Below are 25,126 nucleotides of genomic sequence, written 5' to 3'. Positions count from 1 at the left end.
GGTTTCTGTGAAGGTGATCAGGGGAATTGCATGAAATACAATTCTCCTGTTTCTTGTCTGGCAATCAATCCTTGCATACACTCATACATACCTGGGATAGAATTGTATACAGAGTGTTAATTGACAGGTAGGAGAGGGAAGATTTTCTAAGCTCAGATTATTTTAAATCTTGGATCTGCTTGGATAATAATAATTAAATTAAATGTATCTATATAAACTTATTTATATATATTTTTATATTCTTTAAATTACAAGATATTTTGTGTAACTATGGCAGGACTATTTTAAATACATTCTAATAGGGTATTAAACATTTGCATGCAAAATAATGCTTTCCTGCATTTGCCTACAGAACAATTATCCTCTTTATTTTAAGGCCATTAACATATTCTATTGTTTTGTTGAGATTTCATATTTAAAGGAACAGTGAACATACAGTTCTGGAACATTTTAATTGTTATATGTACTAAATATGGGAGGGACTGGGCAGCGAGGTACAGAACTTTATTGTTTTTAGAGCTCCTACCACCCCCCTCCTGCCAAGGACACTAGGAAGACCTGTATTCACTAGTAAACTATGAAGCTCTCTTCCTATTGGCTACTGGGATATAATGTGCTATATAACCAATACTATGTACTAGGACATTCTTTTAGTTGCAATTTATTTGACATTTTTTGGTTTATCTTAAATGTTGCATGAGTAAAATACAATGCCATTAAAAAGTACACCTGCTTTAAAAAAGCCATATTTAATCTGTTCTACCTACTAAATCATTAAAATCATCTTGGTTTAGTCACCCTTTGCTTGTGTGAAGTCTACCGAGGGTACACTAAATGGAAGGACTGCACCAGGGGTCGTCACGCACCATAAACACTGAAATTAAATGAAGTGTTTATAACGCCTAGACTGTCCATTTAACTAAGTTGCTCCTTTTGTTTCCCTTGTTTTCTTTATTGTTGTTATTATTATTAACTGACTGACAACACTTCCATTATTTTTTCTTTTGGATAAATTATTTCAGCGAATAAGAGAAAAAAATAATTTGATGATACTGCTTTTAAAAAAAAAAAATCATATCATTTTTTTTTTTTTGCATGTAAAGCAGAAAATACAACGTAGAAATTTCCATGACACAAGCATAAAACAGCTTAACAAGTTGTTTAAAATAAAGCAATTAAATAACCAGTTTGTTTCAGAGACAAAGTCTGAGCCCTTTGAAGTGCAATTCTCGATTCTTATAAATAACAGTATTGTGATGTTCATCATGAAAGGACAACAGCGGTTTAAACAAACATAGGTGTATTAAGTTATATATATATAAAAGCTTTTATGACAGTTATGAGAAGCAAGCTATGTAAACATGTTACACACCCACCTCCCACAATTGTTCTCCATGTATAAGTGTGATACTCCTGTGGGGAATGCTGTAAACTTTAGACAATGGAAAGTGCTACCGTCACACAGACCGAAAGCACCATAAACCCGTGACATATTTAAAGCCCTTTGAGGAAGGATTGGAGAGACGCTGTATAATTTCAGACTGTATCCCCTTGATCCCTTCTCAAACCACCTGCACAAGATCTAAATATATACAATGGTGTATGCAAAGAATTCTATATTATTGCGTTTTAATACAGGTCACATGGAATGGTCATTCTGCTGATGGATCCACTTAATTTGAGGACCTAATTACTATTCAATAAATTGTGGTATTTTTACGAGAGTTAAAATAGATACTTTCAAATAGTTTAATTAGAACCATACAAAACTGGAAACAACCAGCCAGGCATTCACAGGCAATAGTTAAAATGATATCCGAGAGACTTGAAAGCACAAAGGCCTTTTTATCCACAGTAATAAAACAAATACTCACTTAAAGTTTTACTCAGTTTATAGTTTTACTCACATCTCAAACATTTTGTGCATTAAAATTGAACTAATCATGAATTCAACAATTGGAAAAATGTGAGTAGGACTTTTTCCAGTTTTGATAATTTGGGCTAATTAATGTATTTTAAATGTTACAAGTACAAGTTTAAATTTGAGTATAAATCGGAAACAATGTTTTTGTATACTTGTGTTTTGAGACTCTGTCCAGTACCATTAGACAGGTTGTGTGAGAGAGAGTGTTTTGCAGGTGGTGTAGAATCTTTAATGTCACTCTGGAAATGAACTGTGATTGCGTATTTCCCAGTTGTTGGTAAAATGTTTAAAGGACCACTATAGGCACCCAGACCACTCCAGCTTAATGAAGTGATCTGGGTGCCCGGTTCCTCTAGGATTAACCCTTTCTGCTGTAAATATAGCAGTTGCAGAGAAACTGCTATGTTTACAAATGGATTAATCCAGCCTCTAGTGGCTGTCTCATTGACAGCCGCTAGAGGCGCTTCCACGCCATTGACAATGCTTTCCTATTAGACTGGCTGAATGCGCACACGGCTCCTGCCGCGCATGCGCATTCAGCTGATGACGGGAAAGGAGGAGGAGAGTCCCCAGCGCCAAGGGAGCCCAGCGCTGGAAAAAAGGTAAGGGATTAACCCCTTCCTCCCCCTAGAGCCCGGCGGGAGGGGGACCCAGAGGGTGAGGGGGACCCAAGGACCCTATAGAGCCAGGAAAACGAGTATGTTTTCCTGGCACTATAGTGGTCCTTTAACACTCCAAACCCCTGAAGCACTTCAGGTAGGTAGTGAGTTGAGGACGGAATACATTTAAAATACTCCTGTTTAGTCACTGGAGAGAATTTGCAAGCCACCCTTGTGGCGTGAAGCAAGTATTATCAGCATACAGGTGAAAGCTTTGATAGCTATAGGATGATGTTAGGTTTCCGAAAGCCAGTGTACATGGAGAAAATAAGTGGTCCCAGTACAGAGGATTGTGGAACTCCAACTGAGAGAGATGCAGAAGAGGAGGAGGAATCAGAGCAGGGGTGTCACGATTCGGGGAACCCAACACGCTAACACACAGACACACACACAGAAAGTGTGCAGTACCGGACCTTAGAGTGGCCGGGCTAAGCACACACAGAATAGTCAGGAGACAAGCCGAGTAAGGGGAACCAGAAAACAGAATAACGAGAAACAAGCCGAGGTCAAAGGGTAGGAGAAAGTCACAAAGTCAGTATAACAAGCCAGAGAGTACGTAACCAGAAAGCACACGTTCAGTATCAATACTATAAAGCAAATGCCACAACAGGGCAGGGAGGAACAGGAAAGGTAAGTATTTAAACCATCAGGTTAATTCTGATTGGATAATTTCCAATCAGAATTAACAATCACACGTGGGAGATATCTAAACCTCCCACTGTGATTGAGGCACTGTGCCTTTAATGCCGGGTCAGGTGACTGACCCCGGCGTGTCATATCTTGGGCGGTCTCCCAGCGTGCAGCATCATGCATGCTGCCGCTGGGGGGCGTGGAGGAAGAAGAAGGCTTCAAAGGAAACCGGGCATGAAAGGAGCGGACCAAAGAGGGAGCGTGCAGATCAGAGCACGAAACCCAAGACCGCTCCTCCAATCCACCAGATATTGCAGCCGACCCCTAGAAACACGAGAGTCGAGAAGGGCAGCCACTTCGTACACGTCACTGGGGACAGCGCGAGGGGAAACAGGCCGCCCGAGGGGACGAGAGAACCGGTTACAAAGCAAGGGCTTCAAAAGCGAGACGTGAAACGTGTTCGGAATGCGCATGGAAGAGGGCAAGTCCAGGGAGTAGGAAACGGGGTTAACCCTACGTAACACGTTGTAGGGACCAAGGAACCTGGGAGCGAACTTCATCGAGGGAACCTTGAGACGGAGGTTCCTGGAGGACAACCATACCCTATCACCCGGAACATAAGAAGGGGCCGCACCCCTACGGCGATCAGCAAACTTCTTCTGAGCAGCCGCTGAACGAGACAGCGCAACATGGACCTGAAGCGGCATTCCCTTGTCGGAGAACGCACCGGAAAGGACAGAGGGCCGAAACCCATAAGCAACCTCAAAAGGACTTAGGCCAGTAGACAAATGAGACGCCGTATTCCTGGCAAATTCAGCCCACGGAAGGAGGCGAGACCAGTTGTCCTGGTGCGCATTAGTGAAGCAGCGCAAATACAATTCCACAGACTGATTAGCACATTCGGCTGCACCATTAGATTGCGGGTGATAGGAGGAAGTAAACGACAAGGAGACCCCATCTCAGCACAAAAGCCCCTCCAAAACCGAGAGACAAATTGAGGGCCCCTGTCGGATACTATATCTTGAGGTACCCCATGCAAGCGGAACACTTCCTTGGCAAACACCTGAGCAAGTTGAATCGTAGAAGGCAGTTTCCTAAGCGGAATAAAGTGCGCCATTTTAGAGAACCTATCCATTACAGTTAATATCACTGTCTGACCATCGGAAGGAGGAAGGTCCACAATATAATCCATGGATAAGTGGGTCCATGGTTTCTTGGGTACCGATAGAGGCATCAGGAGACCCTGGGGTCTCACATTAGGGGACTTACACTGCGTACAGACCCGACAAGCCTGCACAAAATCCACTACGTCTCGCTTGAGTGAAGGCCACCAGAACTGTTGAAGGAGGCCCTTATAAGTCTTGGTAACCCCCGGATGACCAGCAGTTTTGGCGGTGTGAAATAAAGTTAACAACTTCTTTCTGTCATTCACTTTAACGTATAGTTTACACCAGGCGTCTCAGGGGGTGCTTGAGTTTGGTATGTCTTAATAGTATCAAGAAAAAGAGATGAAACAACCAAACGGGTAGCAGCTATTATCTGAGACGCAGGTACAATAGGTTCAGGAGTCGGGTTAACAGATTCTAGAGGTTCATACTGTCGAGAGATAGCATCAGCTTTGGCATTACGGCAACCAGGTCTATAGGTAATAACGTATTGGAAGCGTCAAAGAAATAGAGACCATCTAGCCTGCCGGGCGGACAACCTTCTAGCATCAGCTATATAGGAGAGGTTCTTATGATCTGTTATAACCATAACTTTGTGTCTAGAACCCTCTAATAAGTACCTCCATTCCTTAAAAGCTAACACAATAGCTAATAGTTCCCTGTTCCCAACATCGTAATTCTTTTCCGGATCAGACAACCTTTTTGAAAAGTAACAACAGGGATGGAGGGGTTCGTCATACGATGACCTCTGTGACAGTACTGCTCCCACACCTGATTCAGAAGCGTCTACTTCCATAACAAAGGGAAGAGAAGGATCAGGGTGGCATAGTACTGGAGCAGAGGCAAATGCCTTCTTGAGAGTTTCGAAGGCCTTAAGGGCTTCAGGAGTCCAAACCCTAGGGTGTAGACCTTTTTTAGTCAACTTCGTTATAGGGGAGATATGTGGTGAAAAGTTTCTTATAAATTTCCTGTAATAGTTGGCAAATCCTATAAAACGCTGGATAGCCTTAAGACCTTGGGGAAGCGGCCAGGACAGTATGGCTTCTAATTTAGCAGGATCCATACTGAAACCCTGTTCGGAAATTATATATCCTAGGAATTGCACAGAGGTCTGATCGAACAAACATTTTTCTAATTTACAATAAAGTCCGTTCTGTAATAACCTTTTAAGCACCATCCTAACATGATTATGATGTGTCTGCAAATCAGGGGAATATACAAGTATGTCGTCAAGGTACACCACGGCACAGACATGCAATAGATCCCTGAGGACATCGTTTATGAGGTCCTGAAACACAGCAGGAGCATTACACAGTCCAAAAGGCATGACTAGATACTCATAATGTCCGCTACGTGTATTGAATGCTGTTTTCCACTCATCATTCTCCTTTATACGAACAAGGTTATAAGCCCCCCTGAGGTCTAATTTAGTGAAGTATTTAGAGCCTTTGACCCGGTTAAATAACTCCGTAATGAGGGAGATAGGGTAGGCGTTTTTAATCGTTATATTGTTCAGGCCCCTGTAGTCTATACATGGCCTTAGGTCACCCTCCTTTTTGGCAACGAAAAAGAAACCAGCCCCAGCAGGGGAGGAGGACCTTCTGATAAAACCTTTACTTAAGGCTTCCTGTATGTACTCCTCCATGCCCTGGTTCTCTTTTTCAGAAAGAGGGTATACCTTACCTCTAGGCGGCAAAGTACCAGGTAAGAGGTTTATGGCACAATCATATTCACTGTGCGGGGGTAGTTTATCTGCCTCCCTTTTTTCCAAAACCTTAGCTAGGTCTGCATACACAGGAGGGACAGAAACAGAAAGTGGTTTGGCTGTGGGTACATTAAGCAAGCCAACAGGACAAACACGAGTCATACAATCCTTTTGACAAGACTTCCCCCAGGAGAGGATCTCCAAACAACCCCAATCAATCATTGGGTTGTGTTTAACCAACCAGGGGAAGCCCAAAACGATAGAGGCTGTAGGGGAGTCGATTATTTGAAAGTACAATCTTTCCTTGTGCAAGGCACCCACAGACATAACCAGTTTTTGGGTCTCATGGGTCACCAGAGGTTTCTCCAGTGGTCTACCGTCTATGGCCTCCACAGCAAAGGGAGTGACCTTTTGGATCAGAGTCAAAGATGCGGTTTTAGCAAAACACTCATCCATAAGATTGTCAGCAGCCCCTGAATCTATCAAGGCTTTGGTAATCACGGTAGTATTTCCAACAAAAAGGGTAACGGTAATAAATGGTCTAGTAATGGGGACGTGAGGTGTAAACGACATACCACCCGAGGCCGACCCCTCTATAGGCCTTGGGCGCTGCAGTTTTCCCTGCAATTCAGGGCAGGTTCTTAGAAGATATCCCCTTTTCCCACAGTAAAGGCATAACCCTTCCCTTCTTCGGTATGATTTTTCTACCTCAGTTAACCCAGTAGCACCCAATTGCATGGTTTCATGGGGAGGTTGGCTAGAAGGGGGTAATGCTAGTAGCGCAGTACTGGGTAAAGCAGGTAACATCTGTGTGTACATTCGCCTCTGACTACGTCTCTCTCTAATACGATTATCAATACGGATGACATAATCTATAAGATCGTCCAGAAGGACAGGCAATTCCCTGGACGCTATTTCGTCCAGGATGTAAGCGGCCAAACCCTCCTGAAAGGCTGTAACGAGGGCGTCATTATTCCAAACCACTTCAGCTGCTAGAGTGCGGAATTTGATAGTGTAATCCGCTACAGATCTGTTAACCTGTCGGACCCTAAGCAGAGCTTTGCCAGCAGAAGCAACCCTACCGGGTTGATCAAACATGCGTTTGAAAGCTGTCAGAAAATCTGTGAAGGACATAGGAGACGTATTCTCTCACATGGGGTTGGCCCATGCTAAAGCTCTCCCAGACAAGTGGTTTATCAAAAAGGTAATTTTAGATCTGTCAGTGGGATAGGAACATGGATTCATCACTAAATGGATGTCAATTTGGTTGAGGAAACCACGACACAATGCTCGGTCACCGCTGTAGCGCTGTGGCGGCGTCATATGAACCACATGAGCAGGAACGGGTACTGGAGTGGGAATGGGCTCGGGCACAGCAGCAGCAGCCTCCTGAACGGCAGGTTGCAAGTGTGCAGTACGAGCCAGTATGGTTTGCAAAGCCTGAGCAAACTGATCCATACGGTGGTCTAACCCATCCATTCTAGCCTCCTGATTAACAAGGAGCTGTGGTATGTCAGCAGGTTCCATTATGGCTCTGTTGTAATGTCACGATTCGGGGAACCCAACACGCTAACACACACACAGACACACACACAGAAAGTGTGCAGTACCGGACCTTAGAGTGGCCGGGCTAAGCACACACAGAATAGTCAGGAGACAAGCCGAGTAAGGGGAACCAGAAAACAGAATAACGAGAAACAAGCCGAGGTCAAAGGGTAGGAGAAAGTCACAAAGTCAGTATAACAAGCCAGAGAGTACGTAACCAGAAAGCACACGTTCAGTATCAATACTATAAAGCAAAGGCCACAACAGGGCAGGGAGGAACAGGAAAGGTAAGTATTTAAACCATCAGGTTAATTCTGATTGGATAATTTCCAATCAGAATTAACAATCACACGTGGGAGATATCTAAACCTCCCACTGTGATTGAGGCACTGTGCCTTTAATGCCGGGTCAGGTGACTGACCCCGGCGTGTCATATGTTGGGTGGTCTCCCAGTGTGCAGCGTCATGCATTCTGCCGCTGGGGGGCATGGAGGAAGACGCAGGCGGCATCCGAGGCTGGAGGGATGCCGCTCGCCGAGCCCACGTGGAGAAGGGGACCGCGGACGGCTGGAGGGTGAGTGCCGCGAGCGGACTGCAGCCTCCCCTCGCAGCCGCCCGCGGGATCCTGACAAGGGGACACTGAAGAAGCAGTTAGCAAGGTAAGAAGAGAACCAGGAAAGAGCGGTGTGTAACACAGGCCAAGGTTGTTAAAAGTGTAGAAAGAAGAATAAGTAATGAATAATGGCCTTTGGATTTTTCTGTCACATTTGAGGAATGTTGGGAGAGGAAGTCAACTGTAGTAGGTCAAATAAGAATTTGTAGTTCAGATAGTCTGTAAGTTATGTATAAATAAGCATTTCAAAGAGGAAAGGGAAGAAGAGAGAGAGAGAACGATAGCTAGGCAAAGCATAAAGCCAAGAGAAAGCCTTTTTATATAGGCATGATCTGTGCGTATTTGAAGGACAGGGAAGAATGCCAGAGGAAAGAGAGAAATTGAAATTGAAGATTTTAGTCTAAAATAGGTCAGTCACAGATGAGAGAGTAAAGTGCAGGGGAATGGAATCAAGGGGGTGCAGGGCCGGACTGGGAAAATGTTTTTGCCCGGGCATTTTTCAATCCCAGCAGCCCCCTGAGAATGACAAGCACATCCCCTCTCAAAGTGAGCATGTTGGTTTAATGCGCAGAGCCCCGCTGAAGAGCTCTAGCATGAGAAAAAGGCCCTGTATTTGTTCTGCGCAGCACAAGCAAATGTAATAACATGCTTGCGCTGTGTTTGCTTTTAACTTGTCTCTGGTGTCTCCTTAAGTGGGATACCAGAGGACAAAAGGGCCAGGAAAGTGTATGGTGGATGTGTTTGGAGCCTGCTTGTGGGATTGCGTGTGTGTAGAGTGTGGTGTGGTATTGTGTAAAAAAATAAAGGGAACACTTAAACAACACAATGTAACTCCAAGTCAATCACACTTATGTGAAATCAAACTATCCACTTAGGAAGCAACACTGAGTGACAATCAAGTTCACATGCTGTTGTGCAAATGGGATAGACAACAGGTGGAAATTATAGGCAATTAGCAAGACACCCCCAATAAAGGAGTGGTTCTGCAGGTGGTAAACACAGACCACTTATCAGTTCCTATGCTTCTTGGCTGATGTTTTGGTCACTTTTGAATGCTGGCAGTGCTTCCACTCTAGTGGTAGCATGAGACGGAGTCTACAACCCACACAAGTGGCTCAGGTAGTGCAGCTCATCCAGGATGGCACATCAATGCGAGCTGTGGCAAGAAGGTTTGCTGTGTCTGTCAGCGTAGTGTCCAGAGCATGGAGGCGCTACCAGGAGACAGGCCAGTACATCAGGAGACGTGGAGGAGGCCGTAGGAGGGCAACAACCCAGCAACTGGACCTCTACCTCCGCCTTTGTGCAAGGAGGAACAGGAGGAGCACTGCCATAACAACTTCATCTCAGGGAATCATTTTAGTAACTGGAGGTCCTTAGCACCATCTTACCTTAAGGGGATAAGCTGCAGTGAGCAGTTTTACAACAAGGTGCTGTCTTCCAGGCCCCTCTGCCTCCTCCTCCATCTCTGTCAATGCGGAAGCCTTGCAGTAGGCGTTGATAATAGGCTGAGAGTGTCAGCTGACACCATTAAGAAAAATGCATTAGAAATGTACGTACGTATCTCATGCTCGCAGCCTATTACCGGTGCCCAATGCAAGGCTTCCACAATGACGCCTCAGTCAGAGGAGGAGGCAGACAAGCCTGGAAGACAGATGCTACTGAGAATACTTAGGGGTTAAACTGTTCATAACCCTTCAGGCACCATAACAACTTCATTGATATGAACTTGTTATAGTGCCAAAAAGTGTTCCTATTACGAATTCAGCCATTTTAGTGTTAAAATTAAAGTAAGCATTTTATATATTAAATAGTGAACTGAGGAACTAAGGTACACTGAAAACCAATTTCAAAATAACTAGATGTAAAATAGAGGAATCTAATAATGTATGCAACATAGCTTGTTCAGGCTATAGTAGTCATGGTGCTTGGAGTATTCCTTTAAATTATTTTGGAGAGAACAATTGTGGAAGATAAGCATTGAGATATAGATTAAATGTAGAGCCCTGCAGATAATCACCTTGCTTCACTAAACTGCATAGGGTTTAAAATTGTCACAGCAGGTTATTCCAAAATTGATATTCACTTACTGGCCTAACTCAGCAGCAATGCCAACTAAGAGTTCAATCCAGAGTTTCCACACTCTACAAGGAACTTTAAAAATGGTGTTGCCCTGTTACTGGCATAAATGCTAGTGATACCAGACGTAAAAATTGGAAAATTGTTCAATTAAGTCGTAGTCTAACCTATTTTTTTTTTAAATAGGAATCTTAACAGTGTTTAAAATACTAAATAAAGGATTTCATTTGTAGCTCTGGAGTGTTCCATTAATACCATATTCATTCAATAACTATTTTACCATGAATAAAGAGGCAATCCTTTGACACAAAAGCACACAATGTACACAATACAATTAAAAACCTAAGATCCCACACTTCAAAGTCTCTCAAACCCGATTTATTTTTTAATGTCAGCAGAAATTAGCAGACTTATTAAGTCAGCTGCCATATAAAATCCTGCAAACTTAAGAGCAAATTTGAAGATGACAGCATTCGTTACTATTTTTGTTGGCTTTGAACCCTGTTTGGGTACCTCCACACCTAAGTAAGATAAGAAACAATACACTCACACAGTTGCCATGCAAACTGTTGGGAGCGTTGTGAAGGGATTTATAAATATATATATATTTTTTATTTTAATCCCTAGCCTTTGATGGTTTTCATTAACCAGTTCCTGACATAAGACATGCGGCTATGTCTTTGAAGAGCTTTGGTGTTTTCACCGTATGGTCTTCTGCTGGGCTTCCTCGGAACTGAGCCAGTCTATCAAGAGTCAAATAGTGCATAGTCCTACCTTGCAATTGCTCTGAGCTGCAGTCACAATGACTACATGATTTTAATAACAAGAGCAGTATTTATACAATGAATTGCTCACTGTTAGCACTCTGCTAGTTTGGCAGAGGGAAGATTAAAATAAATATTGTTGAGATATAAAAGTTTTCTCAATAGTGTCAATCCTTGAAGCTCTAAACATGTGTGGGGTCTTGTTCTTCCATTACTGTTTGCACTTACATGGTCATCCTACGCCCAATATATAGATTGGAATAGGTTATGGGGCCAGAAGGTTTGATGGACACTGATGCAACAGGCTTTGCTTTGATGGAGATGAGAATACCTGTAAGTTATGTCAGACAAAGTTCTTGGGACATCTGCAGTTGATGAATCTCAAAGAAACCATATTGAGTCAACCAGATGATACCGAAGATGCTGATGATACCAATGAGGATTAATATAAACAAAAGAATGAGGAAGCATATACTGAGTTAATTTAATTCTTAGATGATAAAAGTCTGTCTTTTCAGCCCTTAGTGACCAGACCGCTTTTCAATTTTCTTACCGTTTGGGACCAGGGCTGTTATTACATTTCTGCGGTGTTTGTTACATAGTTACATAGTTACATAGCTGAAAAGAGACTTGCGTCCATCAAGTTCAGCCTTCCTCACATATGTTTTTTGCTGTTGATCCAAAAGAAGGCATAAAAAAAAAAAAGGCATAAAAAAAAAAAAACCCAGTTTGAAGCACTTCCAATTTTGCAACAAGCTAGGAAAAAAATTCCTTCTTGACCCCAGAATGGCAGTCAGATTTATCCTTGGACCCTTTTTGAATATAGGAACAACATCTGCCTTCCTTCAATCCTCCGGAACACTTCCTGAAAGAAAAGAATCTTGAAAGATTAAAAACAGAGGTTCACTTATTTCTACACTTAGTTCCTTAAGTACACGTGGATGGATACCGTCAGGCCCTGGAGCTTTGTTTATATTAACTTTCTTTAGTTGCTGCAGCACCTTGTCTTGAGTTAACCAATTACAATTATTCTGCAAGTTTTTAGTAGCAATCATTTGCACATCTATTGCCATGGGTTCTTCCTTAATATATACAGAGGAGAAATAGTTATTTAAAATTCCTGCCTTTTCCTGGTCTTCATTGACTAACACCCCCGTTTCAGTTTTTAGTGTAGCTACACTTTCATTTTTGGGTTTTTTAGAATTTATGTACTTAAAAAATGCTTTAGGGTTGGTTTTGCTCTCTTTAGCTATCATTTTTTCATTTTGAAGTTTGTGTTTAGCTATAATTTTCCTCTTACTCATTTACTGTACCCACACATATTAAATACCGTTTTTCTCTCCATTAAATGGTCTTTCTAAAGATAACATAATTTTCATAATTTCCTATAATTTACTATAAAAAATTATAAAATATGATGAAACAATTAAAAAAAAACACTTTTTCAAACTTTGACCCCCAAAATCTGTTACGCATCTACAACCGCCAAAAATACCCCATGCTAAATAGTTTCTACATTTTGTCCTGAGTTTAGAAATACCCAATGTTAACATGTTCTTAGTTTTTTTTTCTTTGAAAGTTATAGGGCTATAAGTACAAGTAGCACTTTGCTATTTCCAAACCATTTTTTTTCAAAATGAACGCGTTACAATGGGCGTGTACCAGGCATCTGGGTGAATGATTGTCGAGCGGCACAACTTTTCCTGTCAGGACAGTAAATACCATCAATAAAATTTTTATGTGTGGATGAATACGTGACATTACACCTGACCTTAAGACCACCCACCGGGCGGGCAGGACCAGGTTTGAGAGGAAACTTGGCGTGGAAAGAACAAACTTTACGTCCGGCATGGATATCCAAAGCAGAAACCCAAGAACGGTCGGCAGGCCCATAGGGCAACAAGTCAGCTCAGTTAGACTGAGGTCACGAAGCAATGTAAATACAGCGATTGGTTAGCTCTTTCAGCCGTACCATTAGTCTGGGGATGATAAGCGGAGGGAAAAGACAATTCAATGCCAAACTGTTTACTGAATGCCCACCAGAACCTTGACACAAACTGGGAACAACTGTCAGAAACAATATTTTGAGGAATACCATGCAATCTGACAATATCTCATATAAATACGTGAGCCAGATCCTGAGAAGAAGGCAATTTTTAAAGAGGTGTGAAGTGTGCCATCTTGGAAAAGTGGTCAACCACTATGAGAATAGAACTAGGTGGAACTAGGAACCAGTGGAACTAGGAAGTTCAACAATGAAATTCATTGACAAATGAGACCACGGAATATCGGGTATAGGAAGTGGCTGTAATAAACCACACGGACGTTTCTGAGGAACCTTAGGAACTGCACAGACAGAACAGGCCTCTACATATTTATCCCTCCACCAAAATGACCTGGAAATAGCGAAAAAACAGTTTTATTAATACCCGGGTGTCCAGCGGTCAAATTGTTGTGGAATACTTTCAGCACCTCTGTCCTTTCAAGCAATGCAATGAACAATTTATCATGAGATTTATTGCAAGGTGCCTGGGGCTGAGCCGCCATGATAGCACAAAGCAAAGGGGACGATAAAGAAAGAACAGTGGATGCAATAATACACTCAGGAGAAATAAAAGGGATGTATCTTGCTCCAGATCATATTCAACGTCAAATTGCCTAGACAAGGCGTCAGTTTTAACGTTCTTAATGAAGTTAAAGCGTGACAAAAACAATGACCATCTAGCTTGTCTAGAATACAGTCGTTTAGCATCCCCATATATGCCAGGTTCTTGTGATCAGTTATGATCAGAATGGGATCCAGTGGCGTACACATGACCCATGGGGCCCCGGTGCGAAAATTGATCCGTGGGCCCCCCCCCCCTCGCGCTTACTCTGGGCGGGCCGGGGCAGCAACACATGGCGGCGGGCACCTGGTCGCAGGGGTTGCGACCGCGGTATGTACGCCACTGCATGCAGATGCACACACACTTAAAGGACCACTACAGACACCCAGATCACATCAGCTCAATGAAGTGGTCTGGGTGTCAGGTCCCTCTAGTTTTAACCCTGCAGCTGAAAGCATAGCAGTTTCAGAGAAACTGTTATGTTTCACTGAGGGTTAATCCAGCCTCTAGTGGCTGTCTCACTGACAGCCGCTAGAGGCGCTTCCGCCATTTTAAGACACTGAACGTCCATAGGGAAGCATTGAGTAATGCTTTCCTATGGGCGGTTTGAATGCGTGCGCGGCTCTTGCCGTGCATGCGCATTCGGAGCTGAGAGGCGGAGGGATCCCCAGCGCCATGGGAGTCCGGCGCTGGAGAAAGGTAAGTGCTGAAGACACACACACACTCTCACGAACAAATGCATACACACTAGCTAACAGATACACACATTTACTGACAAAGACACACTCAGCGGCAGACATACATACACACTCACTTACAAAACATACACTCTCACTGACAAACACACACTCACTAACAGACATCAAACAGACTCACTAACACACACACACACACACACACACACAAACACACTCAGTAACAGACACACACAGTAACACTCACTAGCACACACTCTAACACAAACACACACACACACACTAACGCTCACACACACTAACGCTCACACACTAAAACACACACACACACTAACACACACACACACACTAACACACACACACACACACTCACACACTAACACTCACACACACACTAACACTCACACACACACTAACACTCACACACACACACACACTAACACATGTTTTTTTTTTTTTTATTATTTAATCCCCCCAGCCTCCTTACCTTTTGGAGTGCTGAGGGGATTCCCTGGGGTCCAGTGGTGCTGCTGGGCTCCTGGGGGGGCTGGCTGGTCCTGCGGGCGCGCGAGGGAGCACTCTCCCCTGAGTGCTTCCTCTTCAGCTCCCTCGCGCGCCGCGTACTGATACCGGCGCCGGAAGATGACATCATCTTCCGGCTCCGGTTTCTGTGCGGTGCGCGAGGGAGCTGAAGAGGAAGCACTCAGGGGAGAGTGCTCCCTCGCGCACCAGCCGGCCGCCGGGTGTAAGCAGGGCCAGCCTCGGGGGGCCCGGAGGTGGCCGGCTCCTGGGCCCCCCAGGAGAAGAGGCTGGCCCAGAGCGTACATACCGGGTCGCAGGGGCGGCCGGGCCCCCTGGTGGGCCGGGCCCGGTCGCAGCCGCGACCCCTGCGACCCTGGTATGTACGCCACTGATGGGATCCTTGGAATCCTCCAAAAGATCCGCCATTCCTTAAGCGCTAGTATGATGGCTAACAGTTCCCTATTACCAATGTCATAGTTACGCACGGCAGGCGATAACTTTCTGGAGAAGTATCCACATGAATGAAAAGGGGCATCCTGACTCTCTCTCTGAGAAAGAACAGCCCTGACTCCTGTCTAGGAGGCGCCAACCTCAAGTAGAAAAGATTTACTAGTGTCAGGATGTCTTAATCAGCCGTTTGACAAAGCCCTGTGGGTGGGGCGAAATGCATTACGGACCCGGAACAAGGAAGTGATTTGGAGACAGTCGGCAACAGCAGCCAGGATAGCAGTCGGAAGATTCTTTTACATTACATGAGTATATGGAACTTTCTTTGTGGTTTCCTGAGGCTGGTGAGCAGACTAACTACCTCCACAACACGTTTTGCTGTTTTTAAATTGCTATTAATAAAGAATACTTACCTGAGATCCGGATTGCAAGCTTCCTTTCCACGGATCCCTTGGACTCTAGGGGCTGATCCTCCCTCAGAGCTATAGCAACGAGTTGTGCTTTTACCACTCCAATCTTGTGAATGTAACACCTAAAAGGCACCTCTGTTTGCTTTATTCTATATATTTATAAGTAAATTACTATGCTGCACTAGGAGCTCTTTTTCTGTTTTTGTCTCCTTAATAGGTGTCAGAGTGATTTCCATGTTTGCAAGTATACCTACAGATTGTGCTTTGTTTCACCACAACCACTGTTTGTTTTTCAATTATTTTTAATATTTCCACTCTGTAAACACCTCATTTTATGTACACAGGGTTACTTTCACTCTCTATAAGAGGTCCATAGTGAATACGATTTTTTGTTGTTGCGCACCATCACTACTGTAATGATGTCTTAATATGTCAGCAGATGCAAACATGTATTTAAGAAGCTCAAAAGCCTCTTTAGTTTCTTTAGGCCATATAGTACAATTAGCCCCCTTGCGTGTCATATTGGTGATGGGGGCTATTACCGAAGAGAAACCTTTGATGAATCTCCTGTAATAGTTAGAGAAGCCAATAAACCTCTGTATGGCTTTTAACCCACTGGGTAATGGCCATTGTAGAACGGCCTCAAGTTTGCGAGGATCCATTTGGAAACCAGAGGCAGAAATGTTATACCCCAAAAACTGAACCTCATGTTGATCAAATACGCATTTCTCAAGTTTACAATAAAGAGCATTTTTAAGCAATGTTTGTAAAACTTGTTTGACATGATCATGATGAGTTTGGATGTCAGGGGAATAAATAAGGATATCATCCAGGTATACAAGCACAAAAGAGAAAATACAGTTGCAAGAAAAAGTATGTGAACCCCTTGGAATGATATGGATTTCTGCATAAATTGGTCATAAAATTTGATCTGATCATCATCTAAGTCACAACAATAGACAATCACAGTCTGCTTAAACTAATAACACACAAAGAATGAAATGTTGCCATGTTTTTATTGAACACACCATGTAAACATTCACAGTGCAGGTGGAAAAAAATTGTGAACCCTTGGATTTAATAACTGGTTGAACCTCCTTTGGCAGCAATAACTTCAACCAAACGTTTCCTGTAGTTGCAGATCAGACGTGCACAACGGTCAGGAGTAATTCTTGACCATTCCTCTTTACAGAACTGTTTCAGTTCAGCAATATTCTTGGGATGTCTGGTGTGAATCGCTTTCTTGAGGTCATGCCACTGCAACTGTATAGTCTCTGAGTACATCATTAATGAAGTCTTCAAATGCGCCTGGAGCATTATATAACCCGAAGGGCATAATAAGATATTCGTAATGCCCACTCCTAGTGTTCTAACCAAATTGGTCACACTCCTAAGGTCAAGCTTAGTGAAGATCTTAGCACCCTGGAGTCCATCAAACAATTCGGATAAATGGGGAATGGGATAGGCATTTTTGATAGTATTCCTTTTTAATGCCCTGTAGTCTATGCAAGGTCGTAATTCTCCATCTTTCTTAGCTACAAAAAAGAACCCTGCACCAGCAGGCGAGGATGATTTACGTATATGGCCTTTAATTAAAGATTCCTTGATGTACTCATCCATGATTTTACTTTCTTGTGTGGATAGGACATATACCGCTCCTTTAGGAGGAATAGCCCCAGGCAACAGATCAATGGAACCATCATAATATCTGTGTGGAGGAAGAGCATTAGACTGGCTTTTACTAAACTCCTCTCTAACCTCCCAGTACTGTATGGGAATTTCGGGAGTCGGAGACGTAGCAGCAGGTAAAGCAGCAATGCCCGCTTTTTTAGAAATGGGTAACATGCAGCTTTCCTGACAGTCTCTACCCCATTCCAGTGTTTACCTTCTAGACCAGTCAATATGAGGGCTATGCTTGATGAGCCAAGGGAACCCTAATACGATGGGACAAGAAGGGGAAGTGATTATCTGGAAAGTAATGTCTTCCTTATGCAAAGCTCCTATCATAATGCAAATAGGCAAGGTCTCATGGGTAATAAGAGGTTGAGATAGGGGTCTCCCATCAATAGCCTCAGCCGCTAGAGGTGATGATCTCTCCTTGACTGCTATAGTATGTTTTTTTAACAAAATACAAATTAATAAAGTTACCAGCCACACCTGAGTCAACCAGGGCTTTGCATGAAAAGTTCTCCTCGTTGCATTGAAATGTTAAGGAGAAATCTGCTTCGGGAATTACTAGAGGACGTATCCATTACACCTAAGACCTGTCCCCTTAAGGTTCTTAGGTGCGGAAGTTTTACGGATGTATAGGACAAGCATCTCTATTATATGCCCTTTCTTGCCACAGACCCTCTCTTCTCCTATACTGTTTCTCTGCCTCAGACAGTCCTGTATCCCCTTACTGCATAGGTTCGGGTTCAGACAGCGTTGAGAGGTCAGGGACAACAGGTTTGGAGAATAAAGGTGCTAGTGACATAGTCAAACATCTAGTTCTGTGTCTAGTCATTTCCCTGGTCCTGAGTCTATTATCGATCTGCATCACATAGGTAATAAAGTCATTAAACCCCTTGGGTAGCAATTTCATCAAGTATAACTTCAGATAATCATTTTTAAAAAGCAGTGATTAATCCGTTGTTAGTCCAGTCTACCTCAGATGCCGAGATACAAAATTCTATGATATAATCCGAGATAGACCGGTTCCCTTGTTTGATATGCATTAGGGCAGTGGAGGTGTCTTCCTCTCTGCCTAATGGTTCAAACGTCAGTTTGAATTCCGCCAGGAATTCCTGGTAACAATGAGCGATACTCCTATTACGTTCCCACAATGGATTAGCCCAGGTTAAGGCCTTACTTTTAAGTTTGTTCATCAGATACCCAAACTTAGCTCTATCTGAAGGAAATGAACCAGGTGAGGCCTCAAAGTGGTACTCAATCTGATTGAGAAATCCCCTATATTCCTGGATATTACCAGATAAATGCAGGGGGAGAAGATAAGGAGATTGTAGGTGCCTTATATACTATAGGTGGAGGTACATTAAGCAGTGGTGACATAATCGGAGAAACCTGAGGCTCAGTGGCGTACACATGACCTATGGGGCCCCGGTGCGAAAATTGATCCGTGGGCCCCCCCCGCACGCTTACTCTGCGACCCCTGCGACCGCGGTATGTACACAAGTGCATGCAGATGCACACACACTTAAAGGACCACTACAGACACCCAGATCACATCAGCTCAATGAAGTGGTCTGGGTGTCAGGTCCCTCTAGTTTTAACCCTGCAGCTAAAAGCATAGCAGTTTCAGAGAAACTGCTATGTTTCACTGAGGGTTAATCCAGCCTCTAGCGGCTGTCTCATTGACAGCCGCTAGAGGAGCTTCCGCGATTCTAAGACACTGAACGTCCATAGGAAAGCATTGAGTAATGCTTTCCTATGGGCGGTTTGAATGCGCGCACGGCTCTTGCCGTGCATGCGCATTCGGAGCTGAGCGGCGGAGGGATCCCCAGCGCCAAGGGAGTCCGGCGCTGGAGAAAGGTAAGTGCTGAAGACACACACACACTCTCACGAACAGACGCATACACACTAGCTAACAGACACACACATTTACTGACAGAGACACACTCAGCGACAGACATACATACACACTCACTTACAAAACATACACTCTCACTGACAAACACACACTCACTAACAGACATCAAACAGACTCACTAACACAAACACACTCAGTAACAGACACACACAGTGACACACTCACTGACACTAACTAGCAGACACACACTCACTGACACTCACACTAATACACACACTAACACTCACAGTAACACTCACAGTAACACTAACACACACAGTAACACACACACTAACACTCACAGTAACAGTAACACACACAGTAACACTAACACACACACTAACACTCACAGTAACACTAACACACACTAACACTCACAGTAACACTAACACACACTAACACACAGAGTAACACTAACACACACACTAACACTCAGAGTAACACTAACACACACACTAACACACACACTAACACTCAGAGTAACACTAACACACACACTAACACACGCAGTAACACTAACACACACACACACACACAAACACTCACAGTAACACTAACACACACACTAACACATTTTTTTAAAAAAATGTAATCCCCCCAGCCTCCTTACCGTTTGGAGTGATGAGGGGATTCCCTGGGGTCCAGTGGTGCTGCTGGGCTCCTGGGGGGCCAGTCACCCGGCGGGCAGTCAGGCTGGCGGGCGCGCGAGGGAGCACTCTCCCCTGAATGCTTCCTCTTCAGCTCATGACGTCATCTTCTGGCTCCGGTATCAGTGCGGTGCGCGAGGGAGCTGAAGAGGGAGCACTCGGAGCTGAAGAGGGAGCACCTTGCGCGCCCGCCAGCCTGACTGCCCGCCGGGTGTAAACAGGGCCAGCCTCGGGGGGCCCGGAGGTGGCCGGCTCCTGGGCCCCCCAGGAGAAGAGGCTGGCCCAGTGCGTACATACCGGGTCGCAGGAGCGACCCTGGTATGTACGCCACTGCTCAGGCTGTAAATGAGCTGTCCTAGTATGGAGCGTGCTAAACACCTGGGCAAATTGATCCGTATGGTGATCATTCCGCTCTAGCTTTCTCTCGCAAGCAGCTATGTGCTGACACAATGCTGCAGGATCTATGGCCATGTTGTAATGTCAGAATTACAAGTTGATCCAGCATGCATTACTGTGTCACACCTAGGACTAAGGATAACGTATAACCGGACCTGAGAATGACCGGACTTAACGTCTCCAAGAATAGTCAAAATACTTGCTGAGGTCAGGGACACAGAATCATACACAACGATGAGGAAAAGCCAAAAGTCAAGGATACCAGATATCAGGGAAGTCAAAACAAAGCCAAAGTCAAATACCAGAAAATCAAGATCAGGAACGCACTCTCGGATAACTATACAGGGAGTGCAGAATTATTAGGCAAATTAGTATTTTGACCACATCATCCTCTTTATGCATGTTGTCTTACTCCAAGCTGTATAGGCTCGAAAGCCTACTACCAATTAAGCATATTAGGTGATGTGCATCTCTGTAATGAGAAGGGGTGTGGTCTAATGACATCAACACCCTATATCAGGTGTGCATAATTATTAGGCAACTTCCTTTCCTTTGGCAAAATGGGTCAAAAGAAGGACTTGACAGGCTCAGAAAAGTCAAAAATAGTGAGATATCTTGCAGAGGGATGCAGCACTCTTAAAATTGCAAAGCTTCTGAAGCGTGATCATCGAACAATCAAGCATTTCATTCAAAATAGTCAACAGGTGTCAGGATCGGGACAGGGATCCAACACGCAGAGTACAAACAGGTACAGGGTACGTATACCGGACCTTAGAATGGCCGGACTAACGTAAGTAGTAAGTAAAGAATGGTCTAGAGACAAGCCGAGGTCGAGGGAACGAGAGAGCAGGTAAGCGAGAGACAAGCCGAGTCAAAGGGTAATAGAGGTAAACAAGGTAGAACAGACAAGCCGGGTCAAAACCAAAGAAACTAACAGAATACAAGAGCACTGAGTGACTAGACAAGCTAGAACCACGACAGGGCAATGAACAAATGTAGAAAGCCCTATTTTATACCCTGGTTCCAAACAGGTAATCACGCCCCCGACGAATCCTCATTCGTGCTTGGGGCTTGATTGACAGATCGGGTTGGGTTGTCGTCATGACGTCGGCTACTGAACGCCGCGTCATAAAAGGAAGTGGATCCCTCGCGGCCGGCGTGTAAACGACCGAGGGAACCGCGAGGAACGAGTGATTCAACCCTTTTGCGAGGAAGAACGTCCAAGTGTCTCACCTCCACAGAGGTAGAGACAACAGGTACCCTGACAGTTCCCCCCCCCCTCAGAAACGCCCACCGGGCGGAAGGAACCGGGACGAGATGGAAAACGGGAGTGAAAAGCCCTGCGGAGGTGAGGCGCATGCACATCCTCCTGAGGTATCCAAGACCTCTCCTCAGGACCATATCCCTTCCAATCAACCAGATATTGTAACTTCCCCCGGGAGATACGAGAATCGATGATGGAATTGATTTCATACTCCTCTTGTCCCTCAACCTGAACAGAGCGAGGAGAGGATGCAGTGGAGGAAAACTTGTTACATATTAGGGGTTTTAACAAGGAAGGGGAGAAAAGGCTGCGCCAAGAGATACAATAAAATAAGTCCCAATAAAAATATAAAAAGGATATATATAAAAGTCAATATAAAAAGGAGGATAAATGTCTATGTTGCGCTGGTGTTCTCTCTTCTTATGATGCTTTGGATCCTCCCGTGATATGTAAAATATAAAAGGGAAAAGGACCAATGGTGCAGATTGTGGGGTACGTGGAAAATGAAGAATAAAGATGTAATAAACTCACATTTGTATGAGCTATAACCAGCTCAGGTGGAATGGGCGTTCTGCAGTATAATCCCTGCTAGTAGGATATCAGGAAATTCTGATCCACTGGTGCTGTCCAATTCTCAGGAGAAGGGAGAAAAATATATAACAGATAGTGCTCTCTGAAGATAAGATGTGGTATATACAAAACAAAATAAATATACTCACAGTATACAGTGCAGATGACACTGCACTTGAAATATGGCGTGGGTGGTATAATCCCCACCTTAGGATATATAAAATGCCAGGAAAGGATAATATAAAATTGGAGTGATAAAAATATATATAATAAAAATATGAATGGCACAGAGATAAAGCCAAACGTAATTTATTATTAAAAGTATACAATAAAATCCATTAACGCGTTTCACCTCAAGGGTTTTATCAAAATGGAATAACATTTAAAACCTGGCAAGAATAAAATATATATAGGTGCACTGTTACTTTAAAAACGGCGCCAAACATAGCATCAATTAACATTAGCCAATCACAGTTAGGCATAATACATATGAAGGATACAGCTTATAATACTATTAAGAATAGGTATATTCTAAAAGTTTGGTGTGTGCCAGACATAATAGGCAGAAGAAAAATGGAAAACGAAGCTATATAGCTTGTATAATATTAGATTGTATTTACACTCTAGTGTATCAGAATTTCCTGATATCCTACTAGCAGGGATTATACTGCAGAACGCCCATTCCACCTGAGCTGGTTATAGCTCATACAAATGTGAGTTTATTACATCTTTATTCTTCATTTTCCACGTACCCCACAATCTGCACCATTGGTCCTTTTCCCTTTTATATTTTACATATCACGGGAGGATCCAAAGCATCATAAGAAGAGAGAACACCAGCGCAACATAGACATTTATCCTCCTTTTTATATTGACTTTTATATATATTTATATATATCCTTTTTATATTTTTATTGGGACTTATTTTATTGTATCTCTTGGCGCAGCCTTTTCTCCCCTTTTTTCCTGTACATCCTTATCCCAGAGGGTTAGAGGGTGACCCTCTGTAAGGTTGCTGCCTCCTTTGTATATTATTAGCGCTAACCTACTCTACACTTTTTCTTGTTTTAACAAGGAAACATGAAAGGAGTTAGGAATGCGTAAGGCAGATGGAAGAGCCAGACGATACGCAACTGGGTTAATTCGAGTCAGGACCTTGTAAGGTCCAATGTAACGAGGAGCGAATTTCATTGAAGGAACCTTCAAGCAAATGTTTTTGGTACTCAACCATACCCTGTCCCCTGGAACAAAGACTGGAGCCGCCCTTCTATGTTTATCAGCGTGTTTCTTGAACAACATGGAATTATGCAGAAGAATTTGTCGAGTCTGATCCCACAACTTCCTCAAATTGGCAACATGAACATCAACCGACGGTACTCCTTGGGAAGGAGAAACCGAGGAAAGAATGGAGGGATGAAAGCCATAATTCACGAAAAAGGGGCTAGAACGAGTAGAATCACAAACGAGATTGTTGTGTGCGAACTCTGCCCAAGGAATCAGACCAACCCAATCGTCCTGGTGTTCGGAAACGAAACAACGCAAATATTGTTCGATCTTTTGATTAGTGCGTTCAGCAGCTCCGTTAGACTGGGGATGATAGGCAGAAGAGAAATTCAATTTGATACCCATTTGAGAGCAGAATGACTTCCAAAAACGGGAAACAAATTGGGAACCTCTATCAGAAACAATTTCGGAAGGTATCCCATGTAAACGAAATATCTCTTTAGCGAATATCTCAGCCAATTCAGGAGAAGATGGAAGTTTAGGTAAGGGCACGAAATGAGCCATCTTAGTAAACCTGTCAACCACCGTGAGAATCACAGTCTGTTTTTTAGAAACAGGTAAATCGACAATGAAGTCCATAGCTAAACAGGTCCATGGTTTCTCGGGAATTTCCAAGGGATGCAAAAGCCCACATGGAAGCGTCTGAGGTCGTTTAGTCTTCATACAGACCTCACATGCTTCGACGAAATCCCTAATATCTTTACGTAAGGAGGGCCACCAGAAATCTTTGGCTATTAAGGAGCATGTCTTACGAATGCCAGGATGCCCAGCCACCTTACTATTGTGAAAGCATTGTAGCAGTTCTAGTTGGAGTTCAGCAGGAACAAAATACCGTGACTCAGGACTCTGTCTAGGAGCCAGATGTTGTAGCTTCATAATCTCGGCAAGCAACGGAGAATGAATCCTGAGGCTAGTGTTGGCGATAATATTGCACTTGGGAACTATAGAAGACAAAACCGTCTCAGATATAGTAGAAGGTTCATGTTGGCGAGACAAAGCATCGGCCTTAGAGTTCTTAGAACCAGGTCTATAAGTGAGCACGTAATTGAAATGGGTGAGGAACAAGGACCAACGAGCTTGTCTGGCGGATAAGCGCCTCCCCAATATAAGACAAGTTCTTGTGATCCGTCAGAATAGTAACAGGATGCAAGGTCCCCTCCAATAAATGTCTCCACTCCTTTAAAGCCATGATAACAGCTAGTAGTTCCCTGTCACCAATATCATATCTGCTTTCAGTCCCAGATAGTTTCTTGGAAAAAAAACCACATGGATGTAATGGTTTATCCACGCCTAACCTTTGAGACAAGATGGCACCTATACCTGTCTCTGACGCGTCTACCTCGAGTAGGAAAGGTAAAGTTGTATCGGGGTGAACTAAAATTGGTGCAGAAGCAAAAAGTTCTTTAAGTGTCTTGAAGGCAACGAGAGCTTCAGTAGACCAAGTCTTAGTGTCGGCCCCCTGTCTGGTCATATTGGTAATAGGAGCAATAATGGAAGAGTATCCTTTAATGAAGCGCCTATAATAATTGGAGAATCCAATAAACCTCTGAATGGCCTTGAGACCCCTGGGTAATGGCCAATCTAAAATAGACTGGAGTTTATCCGGATCCATTTTAAAGCCTTCCCCAGAAATCAC

Source organism: Pelobates fuscus, chromosome 6 (assembly GCF_036172605.1).
Source record: "Pelobates fuscus isolate aPelFus1 chromosome 6, aPelFus1.pri, whole genome shotgun sequence".
NCBI lineage: Eukaryota > Metazoa > Chordata > Amphibia > Anura > Pelobatidae > Pelobates > Pelobates fuscus.
This window is presented reverse-complemented; position numbering follows the sequence as displayed.